This window comes from Pseudorasbora parva, chromosome 10 (assembly GCF_024679245.1).
Source record: "Pseudorasbora parva isolate DD20220531a chromosome 10, ASM2467924v1, whole genome shotgun sequence".
Lineage (NCBI taxonomy): Eukaryota > Metazoa > Chordata > Actinopteri > Cypriniformes > Gobionidae > Pseudorasbora > Pseudorasbora parva.
The window spans coordinates 17,437,485-17,458,864 of record NC_090181.1 but is presented as its reverse complement, the minus strand read 5'-3'; the positions used below and the strand labels follow the sequence as shown (position 1 = coordinate 17,458,864).

Below are 21,380 nucleotides of genomic sequence, written 5' to 3'. Positions count from 1 at the left end.
CCTGCCCCTAAACCTACCCATCAGAGGAAACATTCTGCATTTTTACTTTTTTCTCAAAAAAGCTCATCCTGTATGATTTATAAGCCTTTTGAAAAGTGGGGACCGCTGGCTAGTTCCCATAATGTAGGTGATCTCAGGTTTTACTATCCTTGTGGGGACATTTGGTCCCCACAATGTAATATAAGCAAGGGCGCACACACACACACACACACACACACACACACACACACACACACACACACACACACACACACACACACACACACACACACACAAATGAAATAAAAAACTATCAAACTTTTTTCCGGACAAGCAATTTTTTTACTCTGACAAGTACATGAACATTCTTAATGTCAAGCCCTGATACAGTGTAAAAAACTGGTTTGCATTGCAACGTAAGATTTTCTCAGAGTGGACAAATGGCATGAACCAGTGTGACTTTCATCTTAAAATAATATACAAGCATAAATACAAACATTACCCAATAAAAATTGATTCGTTACATAGCCTGTAACACTTATTTTCTTTCAGGGAATACACACAGAATCACAATTTCACTGTGGAGGGACAAAACCAGCGTGTAATCGAAGTAAAACACTGATAATAGTACTCTCACAAGTGTCCAATTAGCTGCATGGTTTCTGCCTGTTTTGTTTGTCACTGTACATATGTGGTTAAAGAAATCTTTTGCAGATTGATTGCATTCTCTGCTTGCTTAAAGAACATTCCAATTACTGTCTTTGCTTTTACACAGTTATTTTAATGCATTAGCTGTGGTCCAGATTGAAGGACGTCTTAGACTGATGGATGGATTTGACCAGGCGCCTGCAGGTTACTTCAGCATGAGAAATGGCACTGGTTGTGTGTGTATCCATATGTTTGTGTGTCCGTGTGCTCTGTACACCCTATAGGGCATGAGGTTCTGAGAGTGGTAGCAGATGTGGACAGCATGGAGGTAGATACATGGCCATTTGGGCCTTGGGCCTGCTGGGTGGACGTGGTCCAGAATGGCAGTGACTGTGGCTATACTAACCCAAACAGCAGATTAGAAGCTGATGAGAGAGAGAGAAGGCCACGGATAGAAGCCAAATTCTTGTCTCATCCCTTCAACTGTTAGAAAAGGGATTGATGGTTAGAATAATCTGAGTGTGGATGATCCAGATAGCTGCCTCAGCTAAACACAGGAAGAGAGAATGTGCGGCCAAGGCCAACAAAAACATAATGAGATCCTTTAGATGCTGGGGCCAAAATTATCAGATGTGAAGGAAACTTTTTTTCTTTTATTTGCTATTGTGTAATTAGGGAATTAACATTTTCTTTGGGGGGGGGGTGTCTTGAGCATAAATAAATTAATAATAATCTTACATTTTAAGTTAAATGCACTGGACTATCCAATATACGCCCACCTAAAGGATAATTAGGAACACCATACTAATACTGTGTTTGACCCCCTTTCACCTTCAGAACTACCTTAATTATATGTGGCATTGATTCAACAAGGTGCTGAAAGCATTCTTTAGAAATGTTGGCCCATATTGATAGGATAGCATCTTACAGTTGATGGAGATTTGTAGGATGCACATCCAGGGCACGACGCTCCTGTTCCACCACATCCCAAAGATGCTGTATTGGGTTGAGATCTGGTGACTGTGGGGGCCGTTTTAGTACAGTGAACTCATTGTCATGTTCAAGAAACCAATTTCAAATGATTCGAGCTTTGTGACATGGTGCATTATCCTGCTGGAAATAGGCATCAGAGGATGGGTACATGGTGGTCATAAAGGGATGGACATGGTCAGAAACAATGCTCAGGTAGGCCGTGGCATTTAAACAATGCCCAATTGGCACTAAAGTGTGCCAAGAAAACATCCCCCACACCATTCCACCACCACCACCAGCCTGCACAGTGGTAACAAGGCATGATGGATCCATGTTCTCATTCTGTTTACGCCAAATTCTGACTCTACCATCTGAATTTCTCAACAGAAATCGAGACTCATCAGACCAGGCAACATTTGTCTAGTCTTCAACTGTCCAATTTTGGTGAGCTTGTGCAAATTGTAGCCTCTTTTTCCTATTTGTAGTGGAGATGAGTGGTACCCGGTGGGTTCTTCTGCTGTTGCTTCTATTGTGGCTTCACAAATGCTTTGCTGCATACCTTGTTTGTAACGAGTGGTTATATCAGTCAAAGTTGCTCTTCTATCAGCTTGAAACAGTCAGGCCCATTCTCCTCTGACCTCTAGCATCAACAAGGCGTTTTTGCCCACAGGACAGCCGCATACTGGATGTTTTTCCCTTTTCACGCCATTATTTGTAAACCCTAGAAATGGTTGTGCATGAAAATCCCAGTGACTGAGCAGATTGTGAAATACTCAGACCGGGCCGTCTGGCACCAACAACCATGCCACACTCAAAATTGCTTAAATCACCTTTTTTTTCCCATTCTGACATTCAGTTTGGAGTTCAGGAGATTGTCTTGACCAGGACCACACCCATAAATGCATTGAAGCAACTGCCATGTGATTGGTTGATTAGATAATTGCATTAATGAGAACTTGAACAGGTGTTTCTAATCCTTTAGGTAAGTGTATATGCCACTGTAGAATAGTATAGAATTGCTGAAAAGTGGAGGTAGAGAGAGAAAGATCTAGGATATTAATAACCAAACCTGCATCAAACCAAGCAGCACCACTGGTAGAATGTCATGTGTACATATACTAACCACTATATCAACTATATCAACAATGAACCATTACTATGCATGTGCCAAAAAAGAGCATAATAATTTCAGTTTTAAAGGCTGCAAATATGCCAAACTAATGCCATAATAAAAGAGCTTTTCTAAGCCATTGTGAACCTTTTTGTTTTTGTTAAAGTCAAATGCAAATTCAATTGATATAATACATGCGTGAAGATACAGCGTGATCAGAATCTGCCTACATTACTTTAAAGCGATCATTAATTGCCTTCCATCATGTTGTTCTATCAGGGGCTTTTCAAGGCAAGGACACTTGAAGATGATCTTCATTCCCTTGATAGGCAGCAGATGGAGGGCTCCAAGGTGGCTCCTCCTCTATTGCAAAGGGTCATCTGATCCATTTACAATATGAACAGTAGCTTTCCAGGAACCTCCAGAAGTCTCCATGGGAAATGTTGAAAGGAGATGCCCTTGGCATGTGTGTAGTCACAGTTTTGGCAACTAATTGTTAATGGGTTGATTTAAATCACACTCACATCAGTAGTTGTTTGGAAAGTTTCCACATCATAAAAGCCAGCAGATACGGTGCTTCGTTTATATGCAGTCATAACTCCAGATACAACATGCCCAGCAGGCAACATGGCAGCAACTCCTGTGCTTTGTGCCATACAATGACCCATGGAAGTAATATGGAAATATAAAGCTATAGAAATATGGATTGATAGATTACTATAACCATAATTCAATATAAAACACTTTTCTGAATAGTTTAAGATTTGTAAAAGCTGGCAATCATGCTAACTAAAGATATAACTAAACCAAACTATAGCTTGACAGATTGGCTACTTCCAGGTTTGCCAAACCACAATGGTTAACACCATCTGGGCCCCAAAATGTGTGATGCATTTGTGGAAAAGGGTACCATTCATTATAAGAAATTATTACAAGTAAAATAATTATTCTTATAATTATTCTTATATAATAGTTATTGGTGATACTTTAGTTTGGGAACCAATTTTCACTTTTGCTTATTAGGTTGTAAAATGCTAGCATATTGGTTGTTTATTAGTACTTATAAAGCACATATTAATGCCTTATAACATGATCATATTCTACATACCTTAATCCAACCCAATACCTAAACTTCTACATTACTTACTTCAAACTCGATTCCAAAAAAGTTGGGACACTTTACAAATAGTGAATAAAAAAATCAATCATTTACAAATCTCATAAACTTATATTTTATTCACAATAGAATATAGATAACATGCCATGTCATGCCAAATATTCCAAATAACATTCCAAAACAGTTGGAACAGGTAGCAATAAGAGGCCAGAGAAGTTAAATGTACTTATAAGGAACAGTGGAGGACCAATTTGCAACTTATTAGGTCAATTGGCAACATATTTGAGTATAAAAAGAGCCTCTCAGAGTGGCAGTATCTCTCTGAAGTCAAGATGGGCAGAGGATCACCAATTCCCCCAATGCTGCGGCGAAAAATAGTGGCGCAATATCAGAAAGGAACAACTAGAAGTCTGCAACTAGAAGTCTGAGCAACTAGAGCAACTAGAAGTCTGTATTAGACAAGAATCGGACAACATTCCTATTCCTAAACTTAAGCAACTTGTCTGCTCAGTCCCCAGACGTTTGCAAACTGTTATAAAAAAAAAGAGATAATGCCAAACAGTGGTATCCACACATGTGTTGATCCAACAAGATCTCATGGTAATGCGTATAAATAGTAAGAGTGTGCAATCTCGTGGAATGGATAAGCCAAAATGAGTTTTGCTGTGCATATGATACGCACTCTATGGCGTGCATATGATACGCACTTTATGGCGTGCATATGATACGCACTTTATGGCGTGCATATGACACGCTTTAAGGTAGGATTAGGGAGGTGGGGGGTTCTTACGCATAATACGGCATAAAATGCGTCTCATATGCACGCGAAAAACCGCGTACCATATGCACGGCAAAACTCATTTTGGCATATACATTCCACAAGATTGCACACTCGTACTATTTATACGCATTTTCGTGAGATTGGGCTCATTGATCCCATGAAATTTAAAATAAACGTATTTTTTCTTTAAAATTATACATTTTCTCATGTTTTATTTTGAATGAAACTTCCACCTGATTGCATTCTGTTTTTATTCACAATTTGTGTCCCAACTTTTTTGGAATCGGGTTTGTGTTAATATGAGTTTATTGAGGCAAAAGTCATAGTCAATCAATCAATCAACTTTATTTACTATATAGCGCTTTTAAAATGACGATTGTTTCAAAGCAGCTTCACAGTGTTAAACAGGACAATATTGCAACAAAATTTAATTTGGCTGTACAGTCGTTCTAGAGAAAAGTGTGGTGTTATCTGCTTATTTTAATTTATCAAAGAGCGACAATGTTGGCAGATCTGTATTATAGTTTATAGAATTAAATAAGACCTAATTAATTAATTTTATTTGTATATTTAGTTGAATAACTTGGATCATAATTCATATTTAATAGTGAATTTTTTACACTTTAATTCCCCAAACTAAAATGTGACCTAATTCTTCAAACTCACTAACAATTTTAAGGTTTGGTGGGGTTTTTTTTTTTTTTTTGGCTGAATTTTCAGCATAATTACTCCCTTTTTCCGAGTCACGTGATCCTTCAGAAAACATTTTTATATGCTGCTTCAGAGCTCAAGAAACTTTTATTATTATTATCAATGTTGACAAAAAATGTATGTGAAATATTTATTTATTTTTTATTTATTTTTTTGATGATGATGATGATGATGATGATGATGATGATGAATGGAAGGTTTAAAGCAACAGCTTTCATATAAATTATAAATATTGAACTGACCCCAAACTTTTAAACAGTATTTTATATATCGTTATCATATTAAATGTATTATATTATGGTAGATATTTTTTTCTCCCAGTGCCCTTGTCCTTCCTCATCTTAAAGACTATAGAGATGCAATAGATAGCACTTCAAGAGTATGTTTGATAATAGGTTTTTATAAAATAATTTTTTTTTTCCATGAGTGTTTTCCATTAATTTTCATTTTTCAGCATTGATATTAAGTGGCCATGGTTTGTTTTCTTACACCTCAGAGAACTGAAGTTCTTCTCTCTGCTTCGACCTTGTGGTAATTTATAGCCTTGTTAACAGGGAGTTCCTTTGCACTAAGAAGCTTTTCATTTTAAAGCAACCACCACATTTTAATGTTGGTACCCCGCAATTATGGACAGGAAGAGCTCCCAGTTTTCCACATTATGAGCTGCATTAAAGCAGAATCAGCTGGGCTTACGCTGCCAGCTCTATTTTGGAGCCTGGTTTTTCATGATCAAATCTGAGTTGGCTCACTGCCTCTTTCTATTCAGCTCATTCTGTGAGCGTTACGCCATTACAACTGTCAGTCATTTCCGAGCATAAAAGGCTTCATTTGAAAGGCTCAATGAAAATCTCATATCTTACATGAAACAGCCTTGATTTATGTCTTTCCTTTGCTCTCTCTGGGTCCTGCATGGCTCAGATACAGCCTTTCAACATGCAGGCAGAGACACAGGAAATTTGTATGTTGTTTTTTCTGTCTCATGTTTTTGCTCAGTCAATATCTGCCAACAGCAGGTGGGAGGAACAAACTGCAAAGAGTCCCACAATGGTGCAAAGTGCAAGACTTAAAATGGTAAGGGATGAATGAGTTTTATGTGTTTTTACCCAGAGTGCCCCACAGACACGTCCTCTCTAACTACTCTCAGACTTGAGGGGGTCTAACTGAGGATGAAATGGAAAGAAAGATAATAAATTGCTGGAACTTGCAGGTCACCTTGAATGCAATTACTTCTATTTTTAATATTGACAGCAGACTGCTAGGCCCTTCATTGAGACTATATATTTGTCAGGTGCACCTTTATTTTTCACAATATAACTTAACGACAATGTGATTTTTATATTCACAATGTCACGTTATATCATACAACTGAGACTTAATCTTAATCTAATCGCACAGTGTAATATCTCTTAATATCAAATTGATCAGGCATAACATTATGTGACGTGAATAACACTGATTATCTCGTGAAGTGTACATTTTGTCCTTAAAGGTGATGTGTTAGAAGCAGGAAAAATGGGCAAGGATTTGAGCAAGTTTGAAAAGGGCCAAATTGTGATGGCTAGACGACTGGGTCATCTCCAAAACTGCTAGCCTGCTTAAAGCCAGACCATTCTCAGTAGTAACTGAGCTATGGTCTGGCAATGCTTCGTAGACAAATCATTTCCAAAGGGGCGTCACCCACGGACATTGACGTATGCTGAGCTGACAATTATCTGAGACAGCAATTCTCTGTTGGTGATTTCGAGGAAGATGTTGCAATGGCTTCTGATGACTTTTGCCGTTGTTGTAAAAGAAATATGATCTGGTGTCCACCGCCACTTCAACATTTTTGCAAATTTGGGAAACCTAATAGAATCTCGGATTGACGGTCGAACAGAAAACATTCAAATTCAGTCATTTCAGAAGTGTTAGAACATTTTCAGACTTGAACATAGTTACGCTAGTTATTTATTTACAATTTTTACTACCAGATCTAGTGTGAGGAAATAATCACAGAAAGGCCAGATCCAGAGCTGTGTGTGGTGTTAGCACATGATCACACTCCCCATCCTCCTCATCAAAGTAGCCGGTGTAATCCACATCTGGTAGCCGAGTGTTGTTCTTTGCTCAGGTTTTAACGAAAAGGAAAAGTTTAAATTGCTTAAAACAGACGTGATAGCTGAATCGAACAAGTGATATTCCACGGCGGCATCCATCTTAGTAATATACAAAATCTGCTTCACCGTCGCTGCGCTGTCATCATCGTGTAAAGCCCGCTCCAATGTTTCTGATTGGTGCCGCGATTTTGCGGATTAGAAATGGGTTTGAATGGGCTCTTTTCCATACTTGCAAAGCAATTCTAAATTTGCCGGAAATTGTCTGGGTTTTCCCAGGCTACAAAACTGCAGCTCTTGTGGGGTGTTTCCAGTCTACAGTAGTCAGTATCTATCAAAACTGGTCCAAGGAAAGAAAAGTGGTGAACCGGCGACAGGGTCACTGGTGGCCAAGGCTCATTGATGCAAATGGGGAGCATGACTCGCGTGGTCCGATCAAACAGACAAGCTACTGTACCTCATATTGCTCAAGAAGTTAATTCTGGTTCTGATAGAAATGTGTCAGAATACACAGTGCATATGTATTGAAAAAAAATAATTTTAGTCGGTTCTTTACTGTTAAAAAAAACGATTTTTTTTAAATGTTCTTCAAACTAAGAAAAATAAAGGTTCCTAAGAGAACCCGCATTGGTTCTTCTATGGAACTGATGAAAAAATCAAAACAAAACAAAAAATTTAAACCTTATTTTTTAAGAGTATAGCTCCTTTCTCTATGTATATGTATTTATGTAAGACAAAAATGGCCTCATGAGGAATTTTTTCTTTTTCTTTTTTTTTTTTTTTACGCTCAGTAAGAAATCCAGTATATGCATTTTATTTACATTTTAACATATTCAGACAAAATGTAGACACTGAATGAAGGTCTATATAAGCATGAAGATAGCTTCCAGTAAAAATCTCTGGTGTGTTTTTGACAGAAATGTTCAACATGTCCTCCAACCAATAAGCCTATATAGGTTTTGTTACATCCTTGAAATATGACCCATAGGAATGTTTAGTAAAGTTCTGCCCCATCGACAATTTTTCAGTTAATTAAATACGACACACAGGAGCGTTAGTTGTGCTCCTATTGACAGCAGGACACTTTCATTTTAAAGCATTTTTACTTTTTATCTGCTTAATATTTCAGGTTTTGCATAGGTCAGTTGGTAAAGCATTGCACTATACAACAACAACATGCAATCGTGAGTTTGATCCCAGGGAATACATGTGCTCATAAAATGTGTATGCACTGTAAATCACTGGGTAGGTTTAGGGATGGTGTGGGTGGAGTTGTACATAAAAAAAAATTGTTTTGCTAAATGGAAATATGACAAATGGGGTAAAAAAGTCCACACACTGCATTAAAATGAACACGCATTTAGATTGGTAACGACAGTAATACGTCTGTCGAATATACGAATGACGTCAGACATAACACGATACTGTCATTATTTTTATGCCAGCTAGAGGGTGCATGACTTTAAAACGTAAATATAGATCGTAATAAGGTGCTAGAAAAACAACCTATAGAGTCATATTTTTTTGGAGGACAGGTTGGAAATGTTGCATATTGCTGCTCACTATGTTTCTTTGCTACCGTCTATAGTCATTAAATTAACCATCAGCAGCTCTCTACTCACATTAATGCAGGGAACTGCATTGCGAGGAGGAATAAGGTTTTGGTAGAGAGAGAAAAAAATTACACCCAAAAGCCCAGGGCCATCTACGCCCCTGATGTGAGGGGAGTGGTAGAGGCTTGTTTTGGCAGGGTTGAGTGGTTGACAGCCTGACTCTTCTGCATGCTGCTGACAGAGGGGAAGAAATGCAAGTTCTCAGGTCTGTGCCAGGCAATGGAGGCCAACAACCAAACAGCTGTGATGCTCCTTTCAGAAGCCCAGGCTCTTTTGCCAGGCTGCAAAAAAACGTCTTCTTGAAGGACATGGAAAGTGTGTCAGTTGAGAGTTAAAGTCTCTCTTTTAAAAGTGATTGTAAATGTGGCAAAATCCACAGAGTCAACCCAAACGTTGAGCTCGATCTCACGAAAATGTGTATAAATAGTACGAGTGTGCAATCAAAATGAGTTTTGGCGTGCATATGGTACACGGTTTTTCACGTGCATATGATACGCACTTTATGGTGTATTATATGTACAAACCCCCACCACCCTAATCCTACCCAAGAGCGTGTCATATGCACGGAGAAAACTGCGTAGCATTTGCGCACCAAAACTCATTTTGGCGTATCCATTCCACGAGATTTCACACTTTATTGAATGACTATTGATACGCATTACCATGTGATCGTGTTGACATGTTTTACAATGAACACCGTTTTGATTATTGGTCAATTTTTTTATCCATGTAATTTTAATGTTTATTTTAACATAGATAATGTTTTGGAGGGGCATTTGTTTATTTATCTATCATATGTATAAGAAAATACAACAGCAACAACAACAAAACTAATATAATATTATTTATAAGCTGTTTTCCTCATGGGAACCAAAAAAGTTACATTTTAACCCCACAATGTTAAAATTGTGGGGTTAAAATCCCCCCCCCCCCACACACACACACACACTATAATAAACATAAAATTATATTATTACATTATGTTATTAAAGTAAATATATTCATAAGTATAGCCTATATTTAAAATGAAAACGTCTCTAAAACCATCTGTATCAATTTTGTTTTAGGGATCACATGGGGATCTTACCCAGGTCACTACAATCACCATGAGATGTTCCCCTAACTACCAAATTGCAATTTAAACCCAGATCAGCTACAGCTAAAACAAACCTTTGTATGCCTCATCCTAATTTATAGGCTCACAGTATAGCTTATGAGCTAATTTCCCATAGAAAGGCAATGCAATTAATCTTTCTCAGTGTAAAACTATAAGGCATGCAGAACAACATGCATACATCAATGGTATTACCCAAGTATATCATTATTGAACTGTTTTCAAGTGGTCAATACAAACTACATTAGCCCATTTAGCCCAACAGTTGAGCTCAATGCGTGGCATGGCAGTTTGTCAGCCGTAATAACATTTCAGGGGAATATTTTGTATAATTACGTAACAATTTATTATTTGACCTGTTTGTATATGACAAGGCTTTAATTTCATACATTTAATTTGACAAATATGCCGGAAAGTAGTCACTGGAAAATTACCCCACAGTGTTCAATGTATGCAATAATTTAGCTCGACTGTGGTCAGAAAAGTGCCGTAATCTCCAAAACGCTAAACCCACCCAATGATTTCTCTGTAAGGAATGCTTCTGTCCAAGGCTGCTTGTAATTAACCAGCATTTATTACAAGATTTATGTAGTGCGGTTGCTTTATTTTTAACTCTCTCAAGTTTATCCATACTCTTCTGACATGACATAACAGCTGGGTTCAGCTAAAGCTATGACTTTGCACATAGGGTAGCTGGAGAGTAATTGAAGGGTAATGTAAAGTTTAATAAACATGTGAAGTGATCTTTGAGCTCCCTTTGTTCCGGTTCCAATATTAGTTCTCAGAAAAATCCCACACGGAGCAGAACAACCGCACAGTTATATAACGCTCTGCATTAGATTTTTATCTGCACATGGGCCTATGGATGCCTTTGAGAAGGTTGTACTAATGAGGCATTTATACGTATCATTACTTATTTGTAGATGTTTAAATGAGGTGTTAAAAACAGCATTCCCTCTTCTTGGAAGGATTCCTGTTTTGTTGTTTTTGTTTTTTATCATTTAACTACCACAGAGGATGGGCTTGACTTTTTAAAACTGATTAGCATAAAAACTACAAATAGGTCCAAATGTATTATGTCTATTGGACATAAAACTACTATTTGAAGTACCCTCTTCAAGTTAGTGTTTAGTAAACTCCAAGTGTACTGCCAGGATTTAGTTGAATGATGGATTAGTAAGAACATGTTTTGTTTCTAATGTGGAGTGTTTGGATAATTCCAAACATGTGGTTGGAAAGATGTATAAAATGTATAAGATGGTTTGAGAGCTGCTCAAATGCTTTCTGGCAAACCAAAGCTGATATGTCAAACAGTTTAACAACTTCTTCACAGTGGCTTTATTTTTGCCACTTTCCAATAAAACTGTAGTGCACCCGGACAACATAAATAAATAAATAGCCATTATAGATTTAACTGTACTCTTAAAGAAATTCATTGACTTGGAAATCATCTTGTGTCCATCTTATTTCCAATTATTTTTGCACAAAGTTAAAATACATGGAAGTTTTGCCTTCCAGATACAGGTAGCCTGTTTATGTTACATTTAATGGAATCCTCTTGATTGCACAGAGATAATATACATTTTACGAATTAACATAATAGCGAGTGAGTGCGACATGATTGCATCAGTGAATGATGAGATATTTTGCTACACTGTAAAAAAAATCCTAAAATTACAGAAAATAACTCTAAATTTTTTACAGTATTTTTTTTTAATTTTTAATTATGTTTAAAACTATGTAAAATTACAAACAATATCTGTAAATTAACAACTTGACCATTATTTTAAGGATTATATCATTAATGACAAATTACAGTAATTCTTATTTTTTATACAAGAAAATTACTGTATTTTTTAAATAATATTTTTCTGTTTTCATAAATTACGTACAAATGCATGTAAAATTATAAATAATATTTGTAAATTAACAACTTGACCATTATTTTAATGAATATATCATTCATGACAAATTACAGTAATTCTCAGTTTTTTTATACAGGAAATTACCTTATTTTTACAGTATTTGTTTCTATTTTCATAAATTACATAAAAATTCATGCAAAATTACAAACAATATCTGTAAATTAACAACTTGACTATTATTTTAAGGACTATATCATTAATGTCAAATTACAGTAATTCTTATTTTTCTATACAGAAAAAATACTGTATTTTTTATATAGTATTTTTCTGTTTTCATAAATTACATACAAATGCATGTAAAATTACAATTAATATCTGTAAATTAACAACTCAACCATTATTTTAAGGATCATATCCTTCATGACAAATTACAGTAATTCTCAGTTTTTAATACAGGAAATTACCTTTTTATTTATACAGTAATTTTTTCTATTTTCATAAATTACATAAAATTCATGTAAAATTACAAACAATATCTGTAAATTAACAACTTGACTATTATTTTAAGGACTATATCATTAATGACAAATAACAGTAATTCTTATTTTTTATACAGGAAAATGACTATTATTTATAGAGTAGATCTCTGTTTTCATAAATTTGATAAACATTAATGTAAAATTACAAACAATATCTGTAAATTAATATTTTGACTGCAAGTTTTAGTATTAAATCATTAATGACAAATAACAGTAAATCAAATATTTATGAGAAAATCACTATATTATGGTATTTTTTCTGTTTTCTTAAATTATATACAAATTCAACTCTGGCCTAGATGAAGAAAGCCAAGAATTCTGACAAAAGTAAAATAAGTATCAGGAAAAAACAAATGATAGTTAAACACGTTTATTTTTGTCAAAACCTTGGAAAAAAAACACATTTGAAAATAAAGCATTCTTCTATTAAATTCGGGAGTTAAAAGGGATGGTTCACCAAAAAAAATAAAAATAATTGTCATTATTTACCCATCAAACCTGTACAAGTTTCTTTTTCTGTTTGAACACAGAAGCTGTTATGAAGAATGTTGGTAACCAGACAGCTAACTGACTTCAAACTGACCTCCATAACAGTAGTCGATGACAGTCAGCTGTCTGGTTACCAACATTCTTCATAACAAACAGAAAAAGAAACTTGTACAGGTTTGGTGGGTAAATGATGGCCTTTTTTCGCCATGATTTGCACATGAGCATCAGAATTGGACCACAAAGCACGAATCCTGATGAATCATGTGTGCTTTTACATCACGTGGATGGCCGGGTGCGTGTGCGTGGCTTACCTGAGGAACACATGGCCCCAGGATGCACTATGGGAAGAAGGCGAGCCGGCGGAGGCAGTGTGATGCTTTAGGCAATGTTCTGCTGGGGAACCTTGGGTCCTGCCATCCATTTGGATGTTCCTTTAACACGTCCCTACCTAAGCATTGTTGTAGACCGTGTACACCCTTTGATGGAAAACGGTATTTCCTGGTGGCTGTGGCTCTTCCAGCAGATAATGCTCCTGACACAAAGCAGAGGTGTTGTCTTGGCCTCAAAATTCCCCAGATCTCAATCCAATCGAGCATCTGTGGGATGTGCTGAACAAACAAGTCTGATCCATGGTGGCCCTGCCTTGCAACTTACAGGACTTAAAGGATCTGCTGCTAACATCTTAGGGGTCAGGGCTGTTTTAGCAGCAAAAGGGGGACCAACACAATATTAGGAAGGTGGTCATAAAGCCTCATCTGTGTATGGTGTAACTTGTATGGAATTATGGCAATATTAGCAAACAAGTGTTGCTTTGGACAGAGCATCCACCCTAAATCAACAAGTTATGTTATAGTGCCACACAGTAAAAGGGAAAATGAAAGTTGACAATAGGCAAGATTATTTCTAAAGGAAAGGTCAGTAATTTGTACAAATGTAAAAGGGTCATTATAGGTCACATGAATGTAACTGTAATGCCACCAAGATGCAGAAATTGAAATTAATACATATGCAGTGTTTACGCTGTATGTGTTTAGCAGAGTAGGGGTTGGTATATATATATATATATATATATATATATATATATATATATATATATATATATATATATATATATATATATATATATATATATATATATATATACACACACACAATTTAAACAATTCATTAATTCATTGTCTCTCTGTATTGCTTTGAGCATGATTGGTTATTCTGACTGTCATCCGGTATACTGGCCAATGACAAATGCGCGCGCCTTTTACGGGTCAAATTTGAATTATACGTTTGTTGTAGAGTGAGTGTGTGCGCTGCTAACGTTAACGTTACTGCTCGGGCATCTGTAATGCAGTAGCTAACTTCGGTTCTGTTCGGTTTTACATGGATTTCTACTTGGTTATTTTTTTAAAAAATGTTTTATATTTTGGGCGAATTTAAGTTGCGGGATGTTAATGGAGGACAAAAGAAGAAAGAAAAAAGAAAAAAATTCATATGGGCAACTTTTACCAACGTAACGGACATATTGGAACTGCAGAAGGTAAGTTAACTAACGTTAGTTTTATTTTTATTTTTTAAAAGCTTCTGTTACATCAAAATATAAATGTTTAAGTGATAATCAAATCGCGATTACCCCAATAACGACATTAGTAAGTTACATACTGTAATCATTAACTACCAGCTATCGTTATTGTCGTTGTTTGCATGTGTTAATATTATAAGCTAGGTTTGAGATAAAAAAAAATCAATATAGAAGCTTTGGATTGAGTGAACTGACTTTTGAAAATACCTCTGTTAGTAAGTAAGTTAAATAGCTAATATTGTTGTGTGTTTGTTTCCCTCATGAACCAGAAATTTTGGGAAGAAAATCCAGCCTCACGATCTTCAGGGGTGGTAAGTATTGTAATACTAACACGAAGACAGTGAATTGATAACGTTAACGTTACTGATATGCACAGTAGTAACGTTAGTCATTTTATTGGAAGTTTGTCGTTATGTTAATATTTAATTTCATTTGTTGAAGATATGAAGGTCATTCGTGTGGGAGACAACACATGAAAACAGAAGTAACGTTTCACTTGTAACGTTAATTCAGGTTTAGACAACATATGTGTGAGTAAATGATAAGAGAATTCTCATTTTTGGGTGAGCTATGTTTTTAGGGTCTTGTTTCCAATCTTGGAGTCATTAGAGCATACTTTATATCTTTTGGGGATCATAGTCATGTTTCCCTTATGTGCCATATAAACGTGGGGAACATAGGAAAAAATATAAACGTATAAACGTGGGGAACATAGGAACATAGGAAAAATCCTCATGATGTTTCAAATCTATTAAATCATGATTTGCAGAATATAAGCAAGTGGGTAAAAGATAACAAATTAATTTTAAATGTAGACAAATCAACATCTATGTTTTTCTGGAAAAGATTAAAATTAACTACCCAGCCATCTTTGAACTTGTCAGTCAATGGGCTGCAGCTAAGACAAGTGACGCAAGCCAGGTTACTGGGCGTCACCTTGGATTCTTACTTGTCTTTTTCAGCTCATATTGATGGAATGATTGCTAAAATGGGGAAGGGTATTGCAATGTCCAGAAAATGTATGTCATATATCCCTATGTCCATTGCTAGACAGGTGGTCCAGTCTCTTGTTTTGTGCCATTTAGAAAACTGTCCAATTATATGGTCATCTACATCACAAAAACATCTTCGTAAGCTTCAAGTGGCACAAAATAGGGCGGCAAGGACTGTCCTCCAGTGCTCTTTAAAAACTAACGTGGCCCTGATGCATAAACGTCTTTCTTGGCTCACAGTTGACGACAAAATTAAATTACGATTACTTTTAATGTTGTGGAATGCAGTATTTATGAAACAGCCACAGTTTCTCTCTGAGAAGTTTGTTTTTGTAGGAAGTGGACACCTACACGCCACCAGGCAGGCACTAGGTGGTGATATAAAACTTCCGCTTCCCAGGACAAATTTTTTGAAACGCACATCACTTTACAGAGCAATATCTATTTGGAATAGACTTTCTATCTCATCACGCAGAATTCAAAACAAATACAAATTTAAGAGGACAGTAACCAAGGAACTGCTGCAAATAATCTAGTGCCAGCTGTAAATTGTCTTTTTTTTTTTTTTTTTTTTTTTTTTTTTTTTTTTCTCTCTTCTCTCTGAATGTAAGCGCAATGTTTGAATTATTTTTATTGTAATTTGTGTTGATTATTGTTTTGTGTGATTTTATGATTTGAATAATTTTAAAAGAGGACCCCAGGAAGATTAGCTGCCATTAAATGGGCCGCTAATGGGGATCCTAATAAAACAATAAAACAATAAAACAATAGGAATGACCCCCAATGAACCCAGAGTTGCCAAATTATAAGTGTTAAAGGGATAGTTCACCCAAAAATGAAAATTAGCCCATCATTTACTCACCCTCAAATCATCCTAGGTGTATATGACATTCTTTTTCTTTTGTAATATAATTGTATTCGTCTGGAAGAAGAATCAAATACTTCCTAGGATGATTTGAGGGTGAGTAAATTATGGGCTAATTTTCATTTCTGGGTGAACTATCCCTTTAAACCCCTCCATTCAAATATAAAAATGCACATAGTGCCTCTGGCACAACCTGAATATGAATCCCTATTCTCTATGACTATTACATCATGCTGGCCGCTAAGATTTGTTACACTAGGGGTGTCACTCCCACAAAATATTCAAGGATGTTGTTCAGTTATTTAGTATTATTATGAATTCTGGTTAAAATCATTAACTTTGAATTTTGTTGAACTTCGAAATAAGCACATTGCATGGCATCATTACTCCAGTCTTCAGTGTCACATAATTAAAATATGCTGATTTGCCATTGAGATTTGGGGAGTTTGGAGGCCAAGTCAACACCTCAAACCCGTTGCTGTGCTCCTCAAACCATTCCTGAACCACTTCGCTTTGTGGCAGGGCACATTATCCTGCTGAAAGAGACCACAGCCACCAAGGAAAGGGTTTCCATGAAAGGGTGTAAAATAGTCTGCAACAATGCTTAGGTAGGTGGGACGTGTTAAAGTAACATCCACATGGATGGCAGGCCCCAAGGTTTCCCAGTAGAACATTGCCCAAAGCATCACACTGCCTCCGCCGGCTCGCCTTCTTCTGGTGCCATGTGTTTCCCAGGTAAGCGACACACCTGGCCATCCACGTGATGTAAAAGAACACGTGATTCCTCAGACCAGGCCACCTTCTTCCATTGCTCCGTGGTCCAGTTCTGATGCTCGCGTGCCACTGTTGGTGCTTTCGGCGGGGTCAGGGGTCAGCATGGGCACCCTGACTGGTCAGCGGCTATGCCGCCCATACGCAACAAACTGCGATGCTCTGTGTATTCTGACACCTTTCTATCAGAACCAGCATTAACTTCTGGAGCAGTTTGAGCTCCAGTAGCTCGTCTGTTTGATCGGACCACACGGGCCAGCCTTCGCTCCCCACGTGCATCAATGAGCCTGTGCCATGAGCCTGTGGCCGGTTCTCCACTGTTCCTTCCTTGGAGCACTTTTGATAGATCCTGACCACTGCAGACCGGGAACAGCCCACAAGAGCTGCAGTTTTGGAGATGCTCTGACCCAGTCGTCTAGCCATCACAATTTGGCCCTTGTCAAACTCGCTCAAATCCTTACGCTTGCCCATTTTTCCGGCTTCTAACACATCAACTTTGAGGACAAAATGGTTACTTGCTGCTCACTTCAATTTTCACTATATATATATATATATATATATATATATATAGTATACACGGTGTGTACGGCTTTCTTATATATATATATATATATGTATGTATGTATGTATGTATGTATGTATGTATTTTTTTTTTTTTTTTTTTTAGCAACATAAAAATATGATGAAGCTTGTGCTTGTCTTTGAGAGATTAAAATTATGTTTGACTGCCTGTTTCTTTCCAAGTATTTTTGACATTTCCTTTTCCAACTGTGATAACTGCTAATGATAAAACTTTAAAAGTAGATAAAGCTCATTTTAACTTTTTTTTATTTTATTTTCCTTTTCTTTAGATCAAGCATCGGAACAATGTTTACAGGGCAGAACAGGTACCAACAGAGAAACAAGTACATCACTAGTAAGTATCAATGCAGTATATAAAACCATAGACCATAAAGGTATAATGCACTCCAAAATGCTCTATTTTCCCTTCATCATGCCATCCCAGCTTTCCACAGATTGTTGGAAAAGTGATTCATCTTTGTGAGTCCATATAGGCCTACAGTGTGTGCATAATTACACAAGGTGATATTCTGATCTTATTTTTTTCCAAGCACATTTTACCCATTTCACACAAGTGTGCCACACAAGTCCTAAAAACTGACTTGTTGTCCATCTTTTTTACAGTCTATGATTCCACACCATATTAATCTTGATAACTACTATTAATTTATTAAATCATTTATAAGGGATGTATAATTAAAGAAGGCTGAAAGTGAAAAAGGTAAAATGGGCTAAAAAAGAGATTTAACTCAGACTGAAGAGTCAAAAATTATTAAAATGGAATGATGCAATACTAATGCAATAATCAAAATTAAGGTGTGACCATTGGACAGCAAAATGCTTATTGATTCAGCAGGGTCATACAAAAACAGGCCGATTTTCCAGAACTGCAACCTACCTGGAGTCTCCTGAAGTGCAAGGTGTCCTGACATCTCAGACACTTCAGTTAGGTAAAGAATCCTAAAAAACACCATTTAATAAGAATCAAACATGAAGACATACATAATAGACAGATTGAGAGTGACTCTTGTGATTCTTATTAAGTGGGGGTCATATTTCAGGGTTCTTAAAAGTCTCTGATATCCTGACACCTTGCACTTCTGGAGACTATGTAGGTTGCAGTTCTGGTGGTGTCTGGTCCTGTGGTTCTGGAGACTAAAGGGTTCCTGATGGTTCACAACTAATTCACCTTAATTCATATTTGTGTTAGAAGTTAATTTATTTCTTCACCTGTTTTTTTTGCTGAATCGATGTTTTGCTGTCCAATGGGCATGCCTTAATTGTGCAATTTCTAGTATTGCATCTTTCTCATGGGTATTTTAAAAAAGGACGTTCCAGTCTAAGTTAAATCCTTTTTTTTTGCCCAGTTTATCTATAAATGAAAACCTGTGTAATAATGATGCACACCTGAATACAAGACATTTTTCACTCCGAGCCTTTCTTAAAAAAAATATATCACTTATAATTTTGGATTTGAATTGGTAAAATGTGCTTAGAAAAATAAATCTGAATATAAACTTGCATTATACTAAAGCATGCTTCAGAAACTACATAATAATAATAAGTTATCTTATCATGTGAGCTTCACAATTCTCTTGGATTATTGTCATGATGTGTATACTGACGTGTTTGTTAAAAAAATGTTATACAAATGACAATAATTTATTGAAAAATCCCTGTTTGCACAATTCTACGAAAACAACTAAATAACTCTGTATTAATACATTCTAGACATGTGATTTGGCAATTCCATTGGTAAAGAATGCATATGTGCGCAGACCTACCTTGTCTGCGCACATATGCATTCAAACACGCATACCTATAAACTAAACATGTAATGCGCATGTGTGTCCATCACCATTAAGTTTACACAGAGATAACGGTATTGTTTTCAAAAACATTGTGTTTTCAGGCCACCAGAACTCCATTGTTGTGTAAATGAATGTCCAAAACGCGTTGTGTAAACGTCCCCTTATAAAGCATATATATTTTTTAAAAACCTTGTCATTTTTTAATTGAATTTGCCTAATTAAACTCATCTGAACCACCTAATCAAGGTTTTCAGAACTACCAGAACATTCCAGGCAGATGTTTAGAGCTACACTCTGCAGGAAATTCTACACACAAACTGAAGGGATAGTTGACACCAAAATTAAAAGTCTATCAATCACTTACTCACCCTCATGTTGTTCCAAACATGTATGACTTTCTTTATTTTGATCAATTTGTTTTCAGTGTTTTTTTTTTTTTCTCCATACAAAGGAAAGCAGTTTGGTTGCCAACATTCCTCAAAATATATCAAGAAATAATTATACAGGTTTGAAACGACATGAGGATGAGTTAACGATGACAGAATTTCCATTTTTGGGTGGTAAACCATCTCAAGTATTTTCATGTCTTTTTAGTTAGTTAAAAAATATGCCGTCATTAATCCTATATTTAATTCCCTTAAAAATATTGAGGGAAAGACCCTCAGCTACCAGACCCTACCAGATGAAACAGAAGACAAAAAGAAAACTTTAATTACATTAAATTGAGCTTGTTTAAAGTAAAAAATAATAATAATTTAAAAAAAAAACATTTATTTAAAATCTTTTTTTTTTTTTTTTAAGACTTTTCAGAGAATCATAGTGTTCTTTTTTTCTTCCCAGATGCACCAAGGACCCTGCTGATTACTGGTATTTTGAAGGATTGTTCTTTATCTGCTGTATCTTCTGGTAACAAATCATGGATCTTTTTTTTTTTTGTTACTTCTTAAAACGCTTGTTAGAATTCTGAATAAAAGACTGTTATATTTGTAATCAGATATCTCGAGTTAGAGACGGTTTGTGGATTGTACCCCCCTCATTTGTGTTGAAATCCGATGGCTCAGTGAGGCTTGCATAGCCAGCAATGACATTTCGTTTCTCAAGATCCATTAATGTACTAAAAACATATTTAAATTAGTTCATGTGTGTACAGTGGTTCAATATTAATATTATAAAATGACAAGAATATTTTTTGTGTGCCAAAAAAAACTGACCGATTTCAAAACTGCTTCCTGAAGCTTCAGAAGCTTGACACGCTGATCGCGTGTAAAACCGCCAAACTGCTGAGATCATGTGACTTTGGCTCTCCGAACTGCTGATTTGACACACTGATCTATAATGCTCCAAAGCTTCTTGTTTTGAAATCGGGCATCACTATATAAGTCGTTATTTCGGTTTTTTTGGAGCACCAAAAATATTCTCATCATTTTATAATATTAATATTGAACCACTGTACTCACATGAACCGATTTAAATATGTTTTTAGTACATTAATGGATCTTGAGAGAGGAAATGTCATTGCTGGTTATGGAGGCCTCACTGAGCCATCGGATTCAACACAAATATCTTAATTTGTGTTCCAAAGATGAACGAAGGTCTTATGGGTGTGGAACGGCATGAGGGTGAGGAATAAGTTACATTATTTTCACTAACCCTTTAACATTTAATAAATAAATGCTGTATAATTTTAATAAACGTTGTACATTTTGTAAAGTGTTACACAGTCTTGTATAGCCATAATCCTAAAGTTTGAGAATTTGATAAAACTATTGTTA

The 21,380-nt window shown here is 36.1% G+C and overlaps 1 long non-coding RNA gene across 1 annotated transcript; it reads left to right on the top strand.

Annotated features, from left to right (window-relative positions):
- The first annotated feature begins 14,343 nt into the window (after positions 1 to 14,343).
- On the top strand, positions 14,344 to 21,057 carry LOC137090621 (uncharacterized). Its single transcript, XR_010907924.1, has 4 exons — positions 14,344 to 14,566; positions 14,878 to 14,919; positions 18,088 to 18,152; positions 20,449 to 21,057. It is a non-coding gene; the product is annotated as an uncharacterized lncRNA (long non-coding RNA).
- Positions 21,058 to 21,380: the final 323 nt, after the last annotated feature.